Source organism: Penaeus vannamei, chromosome 43 (assembly GCF_042767895.1).
Source record: "Penaeus vannamei isolate JL-2024 chromosome 43, ASM4276789v1, whole genome shotgun sequence".
Lineage (NCBI taxonomy): Eukaryota > Metazoa > Arthropoda > Malacostraca > Decapoda > Penaeidae > Penaeus > Penaeus vannamei.
The window spans coordinates 24828437-24835936 of NC_091591.1; the positions used below are offsets into that span (position 1 = coordinate 24828437).

The 7500-nt window shown below is 50.1% G+C and overlaps 1 protein-coding gene across 1 annotated transcript in view; it reads left to right on the forward strand.

Moving 5' to 3' along the window:
• The window catches only part of Ae2 (Anion exchanger 2), a gene marked incomplete in the record, with an annotated part of 213205 nt that overhangs the window by 188773 nt on the left and 16932 nt on the right, over positions 1–7500 (forward strand).

Sequence of the window (7500 nt, forward strand, 5' to 3'; positions counted from 1 at the left end):
CTGTGCAAGTGTGTGTTTATTAACGTATACATGGGTCTGTGTAAGTGGGAGAGAGCGGGAAGGGAGTCACGTGTATAGTGTACACAGCTGTGTGTGTTTGTTGGTGCGCGCCTATGTCTGTATGTCCGTGTGTGTGTGTGTATGAGGCATGTTTATTTGCCTATGTCTGTGTCTTTATCGGTGAAGTTCTTTTTACGGATCCGAAGCCCCGTGCACAGCGGCAAGGAGAGTGATAGGCGGTCGAGCCAGGGACTTCAACGCGCCGTCGGTACGGATCACGCGGTGCCTGTGCCGTCAACGCCCGTGTTTTTGTTTTAGATTTACAACAAAATTCCCTTTTTTAAATCTTGCTGGCTTGGGATTTCATTTTGAAAGAAAATGAGGAATGAGTGGATTACAGAATAGCGCCATCGAGCCCAGAGCCTTAATTGACAGACGAATCCCGGCGCGTACCACGAAGCGCCTGACCCAGATGTAAACAAGAGAACTTCGTTTACAAAAAGTGTGACGCAGGCGTGTAGTAATTGGTATCCTTGGTGTCTGGTGCCTGTGACACTCTTGTTTCCCAGAGCCGTAACTTCTTGTGGAGTCGGCGATTCTCGTTGGACGTCGCTGCAAGTTGCAAAGGTGTGGCCATGCACGCGCGCAACGTCCCGCTCTGGTCCCCGGGATGCTACTGAATGCCGGGAAATTACTCCACCTGGTCGAGCACGCGCGCCGGCCCGCGGGGGAGGCGGAGTCACCGCTGCCAAGGAACGCGTCGGCGCATGCGCGTTGCACGTTGCAGGAATTGCTCATTGAAGAACCCCTTTTGGTGCCGATTTTTAAATAGAGTTTTTTCAGTAGCGGGTTAGGCGGATATGCACAGCGGAGCGTTGTTTGAGGAAGGAAACGGGAGGAAAAGAACCGAGAACTGTCATGAGTGACGTCACAGTCACGCATTGCTGCCATCTGTCGCTTGTTTGGGAATTCGGATTCCAACTGCTTGCTTGGAACAGCTTTCGCAAAGTCCCTTCGTGTCGTTGCCAAACTGAATGTCCCGAAGAGACCGACTGGAAGCGGCTGGCAGGGCGGGCGCGGGCGGTGTCAGCTGGCGGCATCCGGCAACAGGAGGTCAGCAGGTGCACATCCCGGGTGGGCGGGGCTTCCGCGCCTGACCTAACGCGCCTTTATAGCTTGACCAGCGAGCCGCGTGCCTTAGTTTGTTTACGGCTCAGTTCGCGGACGGAGAGGAGCCCGGAGGAATAACACTATTGGAGCGTCCCAGCAGCATCGGCTTGTCCTGTGTAGCGAGTAAACCCAGACCACCACCACACACACGCCCACTCATTCTATTTGCTACATACGCGAGCACCAGAGATGGATAGTAAGACCGAGAAGGAACACCGCCAAGACATGGATAACGCCAGCGACATGGACATCCACAGTGCCAAGGAAGAGCAGCTTCCGAACTTCCCCCTTGGTAATTAGCCCGATGAGTCTTTTGTGTGCTTCTGTGTGGCGTGCGAGGGCGGGGGCTCCTGCGCCGTGTGACGGACGGGGCGAGGAGCTCCGGGACGTCGGGCCGGTGCCTCCTGAGGAAGGAGGAGGAGGAGGAGAAAGAGTGCTTGGTCCGTCTTGTTGGAGTTTTGGTCCCTTTTGCGCTTTCGGGAATGGCGCGAGAGCTCAGGAAGAGGAGGAGGGGCCGGTGTCTCCTGAGGAAGGAGGAGGAGGAGGAGGAGAAAGAGTGCTTGGTCCCCCTTGTTGGAGTTTTGGCCCCTTTTGCGCTTTCGGGAATGGCGCGAGAGCTCAGGAGGAGGAGGAGGAGGAGGAGCAGAAGAGACTGTGTGGCCAGACTGTGACTGGATGAGGCCCTTCGAAGCATCGGCTCCTGGGCTCCCAAAGGAGGCAGATGGAAGCATTGCGTGTCGCTGAGGTTCTCGGAGGAGGAGGTTGGAAGACTGACAGGGCGTGTTCACACTCTAACCCCGTTCAGCCGCGGGGATGGTTAGTCAGGTTGTTCGATAATTAATCCGATTGTTCGAATTTTGATGCTGATTTTGAAGGGTCCATAGCACCGGATTCACAGTGTGGCGTTACGTCTTGAACACACCGGGAAAGAGAAATGGTTCATGGTCTTTTTTTTTAATCGTCGATGTGCTTCGAAGCGGGTGTCGTAAATTAACTATTTTTTTTTGTTCTTTTTAGAAATTCTTCTCCAGCGTTCACTTGCGTTTGTCATCATTATTTTTTCCTTCTTCTTCTTCTTCTTCTTCTTTGACGGGGAAAACCTCGCAGTCATTCTAGAATTTCTTTGTACACTTTCGCGACCCGACCATTCGGCTCCGGTTTTTGTCTTTCGGGGTTTCGGGTCGCGTCCTGTGCGTTGTCTCTGTACGTAGATGTTAAGGTACAGAAGGGGGTTTATTTCGGGCTTATAGGACGGCGTCCTCGCTGTCTCTTTGTGTATCTCCATGGTTCTTTGTTTCTGTTTGTCTGTCTCTTTCTCCCTCTTTCTCTTTCTTTCTCTTTCTCTCTCTCTCGCTCTCTTTCTTTCTCTTTCTCTCTCTTTCTCTCTCTTTCTCTCTTTTCTCTTCTCTTTCTCTCTCTCTCTCTCTCTCTCTCTCTCTCTCTCTCTCTCTCTCTCTCTCTCTCTCTCTCTCTCTCTCTCTCTCTCTCTCTCTCTCTCTCTCTCTCTCTTTCTCAAACACGCACATTCTCTCTTTCTGACATTCTTTCTTTCTCCTCTCCCTCCCTCTCTCCCTCTTTTTCTCTCTCTCTTTCTCTGTCTTTGATCCGATGTCGTTCCCTGTGCGTTTCGGGCGCGGTTCGTTCTTCCTCCAGTCGCGGCGTCGCTGCTTGGAAGTGTTTCGAGGACCTCCAAAGGCTTTTGGCTTCTGGAAAGTTCCGCGGAGCCTCTCTTTGAATTTAGCCCTAGGCTAATCTCTCTCTCTCTCTCTTTCTTTCTCTTTCTTTCTTTCTCTCTTTCTTTCTCTCTCTCTCTATCTTTCTCTTTCTCTCTCTCTCTCTCTCTCTCTCTCTCTCTCTCTCTCTCTCTCTCTCTCTCTCTCTCTCTCTCTCTCTCTCTCTCTCTCTCTCTCTCCTTCACCTTTCTTTCTCTCTCTCTGCCTATCCAACTGTCTGTCTGCCTTTCCGTCTCCCGTTCTCTCTTTCTTTCTACTCCCTTCTACTTCATTTTTTCTTCTTTCCTTTCTTTCTTTCTTGAATCCTCTTTCTCCTCCTTTTTCTCTTTCTCACCATTTCTGCCCCCGACAAAAGGAGACCGTGCCTCAGCATCGCTACGTAACCATGACCTCAAAAAACGCACTTTTGAGTTCATGTCATACACAAGAACCGAAATTTTGGTCTTTCGAAAAATTGTGGTGCAGGCCGATTTTTTTTTTTCCAATAGCAAAGTTAAAATCGGAATAAATCACGGATCGATTTGATAATAACGCAAGTCAGATTATTGCCAAACGATGCCATGGGTCCGCCATTTTGGGAAGGCTGTTTTGGGGGGAATTCAAAATGGCCGCCGGTCCATCGTGGGCCATCGGTGATTTTTATGGATGTGTTGGTTTTGTTCGGTTTTCCTGTTGTTCGGATTTCGGTAGCGTGCAGGAAGTCGATTAGTTATTGCAGGTTATTTATAGTCACGTGTTTCCTTGCTCCTCGGAGTGTCAGTTCATGTAGGTTCTTTGTTACTATTTAGTGATGTCATTTTTTAGGAAACGCCATTTTGCTTTCTCGGCCTTCTGCCTCCTCTCCCTTCCCCCACCCCCCTTCCTCCCTTCCTCCCTCCCATCCTTCCCTCCTTCCTTCCCTCCTCCCTCCTTTCCCTCTCATCCTTCCTTCCCTCCTCCCTCCTTTCCCTCCCATCCTTCCTTCCCTCCTCCCTCCCTCCCTCCCTCCTTTCCCTCCTATCCTTCCGCCCTCCTTCCTTCCCTCCCTTCCTCCCTCTCCCCCCTCCCTCCCTCCTCCCTCCCCTGTAACAAATGGAATTGAAACAAAATCTAAAAAAAATACCTGAAAATGTCCCAAAATCCAACCTTCTTCCTCTTTCTTTTTTCTCATTTTTCTTGGAGAGCGAAATAAAAGAAAGGGAATGAGAATAGAAATGTGTGGAAGGAGGAAAGAAGGAAAGAAAAAAAGGGAAGGAAAGAGAGAATTAAGGAAAGGATGGAAGGAAAGCAGGATCGAGGAGCTGAGAGAGAGAGAGAGAGAGAGAAAGAGAGAGAGAGAAAGAGAAAGAGAGAGAGAGAGAGAAGAGGAAGAAGAGAGAAGAGCGAGAGAAGAACGAGTTTGAGAGAGAGAGAGAGAGAGAGAGAGAGAGAGAGAGAGAGAGAGAAGAGAGAGAGAGAGAGAGAGAGAGAGTGAGAAAGAGAGAGAGAGGAATAAAGACAGGAATAAAGACTGAAGTGGCGGTTTTACGTTCCTTTGGGCAATTACTCTGAACTGTCCTTGCTGCCCCTTAGTCATTCCTCATACACGCTGAGTATTTCGAGCAACTGATAGTGCAAGGTTACCGGAAGAGACGGAGAGGGGAAGGAGAGGGAGAGGGAGAGAGGGAACGAGAGAGGAAGAGGGAGGGAAGGAGTGAGAGAGAAAGAGGGAGGGAAGGAGTGAGAGAGAAAGAGGGAGGGAAGGAGTGAGAGATGGAAAGGGGGAGAGAGAGAGATTGAGAGAGAAGCGCGGAAGAGAAAGAGATAAAGAAGGGTCAAAGAGAAAGAGGAGATAATAGAGAAAGGAAACGAGATTTTGCCCGGGTGAGGAAACGGGGGTGGGGGGGGAGGGTGAAAACAAGATCACTCCGCCCCGCCTCGTTGAAATCGCCATAAAGTCCGCGGCAGAGAGCCAATTTTCCCTTATTTGGCGGCCGGCCTGGGATGCGTTCACCTTGGCGCCGCCGCCGCTCGCTCATTCATTTCCTCGTGGGAGCCTTTTTCCCCTCGGTCTGCCCGCGTCACGCTCGCTCTCTCTCGCTCTTTCTCTGTCTCTTGCTCGCTCTTTCTCGCTCTTGCTCGCTCGCTCTTTCTCGCTCTTGCTCGCTCGCTCTTTCTCGCTCTTGCTCGCTCGCTCTTTCTCGCTCTCTGTCTCTCGCTCACTCTTTCTCGCTCTCTATCTCTCGCTCGCTCTTTCTCGCTCTCTGTCTCTCGCTCGCTCTTTCTCGCTCTCTGTCTCTCGCTCGCTCTTTCTCGCTCTCTGTCTCTCGCTCGCTCTTTCTCGCTCTCTGTCTCTCGCTCGCTCTTTCTCTGTTTCTTGCTCGCTCCCTCCCCCTCTCCCTCCCTCTCCCTCTCCTCTCCTCTCCCTCTCCATCTCCCTCTCCCTCTCCCTCTCCCTCTCTCCCTCTCCCTCTCCCTCTCCCTCTCCCTCCTCCCTCTCCCTCCCCTCCCCCCTCCTCCCCATGGACCCATCGCCGCCCTTCCCCTGCCCTCGCAGCAACGCAGGAGGAGGACCAGGTGGACTGGCACACCAGCAGCAACGGAGGCGCTCTGCTTTTCCTTGTTCTTCTTTCATCACCTTTCTTTTCTTCTTCCTTATTTTTCTTTTCTTCCTCACCTTTCTTTTCTTTTTTTTTCCTTTTTCTTCTTTTCTTCGTCACCTTTATTTTCTTCTTCCTTTTTTTCTTTTCTTTTTCTTTTTGCTGATGAGGGTGCGTATGCTCGCCCACTCGAGCCTACTCATGGATTCATGCTCGGCTTCTTGGCTCCTCCCGCCTGCATGTTGTTATGCTCGGGGAACGCCTCGCACCGCTCGCCGCCGCGCCGCTGAATACTGAGCGGCTGCGGCTCCGTCGGGCCTTCGGCGACGCCCCCCTCGCCGCGGGCCTCCTGGCCGCCTCCTTCCCTACGTCTCCTTTGACTTCTTCTTCTTCTTCTTCTTCTTCTTCTTCTTCTTCTTCTTCTTCTTCTTCTTCTTCTTCTTCTTCTTCTTCTTCTTCTTCTTCTTCTTCTTCTTCTTCTTCTTCTTCTTCTCCTCCTCCTCCTTCTCCTCCTCCTCCTCCTCCTCCTGTCTACTTTTCTCTCCATTAGTCTATTTTGCTCCGTTACCCCATCCCTCCTCCTCCTCTTACTTTTCTTTCCTTTGCCTATTATATCATCCCTCCTTCCTTTTTTCTCATTTTTCCTACTCTCACTTTCCTCCTCCTCCCCTCTCCCCCCCTCCCCCCCAACTCCAAGGTCTCCGTCGGCCACCCTCCCTCGACGCCTTCGCCTTGCCGCTTCTTGGGCCTTCGTCCTTCGTCCTCCTCCTCCTCCTCTCTCTCTCTCTTCTTCTTCTTATTATTATTCTTCTTCATCTTCTTCTTCTTCTTCTTCTTCTTCTTCCCTTCGGTTCCCCGGGTGTTTTGAGAATGGCTGCGAATAGACTAGGAAAGACGGCGTAGAGAGACGATAGTGAAGGAGAAGAAAGAAGGGGGCAGGAGGGCAGAAGGGGGGGTCACATGAGCCGGGAGAAATCAAGCAGGAGGCGGCGGGGTGCATGGCGATTGACCAATGCGTCACTGCTGCATGAACAAGTGGACGTCTTTCAGCGGCCGCGAGTGCGTGGCGCAGCAGCTGATCTCCCCCCCCCCCCCCGTCCTTCCCTCCTCCCCCTCCCCCCGATCCATTAGTGCATACGTAATCGTACCTAATGTCGCCTCCAACTGTCCAACTATCTAATAATTAATAATAATTATAACTATAATTATCTAATATGGCATCTGTCCATACGCGCCCAGGTGATTTTCCTTCTCTCCGCGCCATCTTTATCGTCTCTTTTCTCAATTTCGTTTGAGAGGCGTGAAAAAGACCCGATTTAATGTCACGTCTCTTCCTTCCATTTTAATAGGTTGAAGAAATAAGTACTTTCCTCGTGTTGGAATAACTAGGCGGTTATGGTCGTTAAATGTTGGTAATTTCAGCGGGGTGGTTGGGCAGTTAGCATCATCTCGGGTGCTTTAACCTCTTAACACAAAAGCAATTAGCGGCACCATTTAAGTACCACGAGTATAAATGGGGCATCACTTGGCATAGCGCGGATTTTGACCCGTGTCTGTTGATTTACTAGTTTGTTTATTGCTAGCTTGTTTACTTCTTGATTATTTTTGCTGGAGGTTTATTATTTGTGGGGATATTTTTAGCCACTTGAAGACAAGAAACAAAATGATAAAAAAGGGAATAGAAAAAAGGCGCTAAACAGCTGTTCTACGGGCCTAGTTTCTTTTGTGAATTCGAGCTCATTTTGCGCCGTTATCCCCTTCATTTTCCCAATTGATGTTTAGTGGTTTTATTTTTTATTGTTATTTGTCTTTTTATGGGGACGCGCATTTTTTATCTAAATTAATCGCCATTTTATCTATCGGAATTGTTTTCATATGCCTTCTCTTTCTTTATTTTCCTTTCTCATATTCAATATGTTTGTATGTGTCGATCTTGTCATAGTTTCTCTCTCTCTGCCTTTAACTCCTCGCCCAAAGATTTTTTTATACAAATTCGCGTGTATGCGTCTGGATGCGTATACATGCTTTGCCAGTCTCTG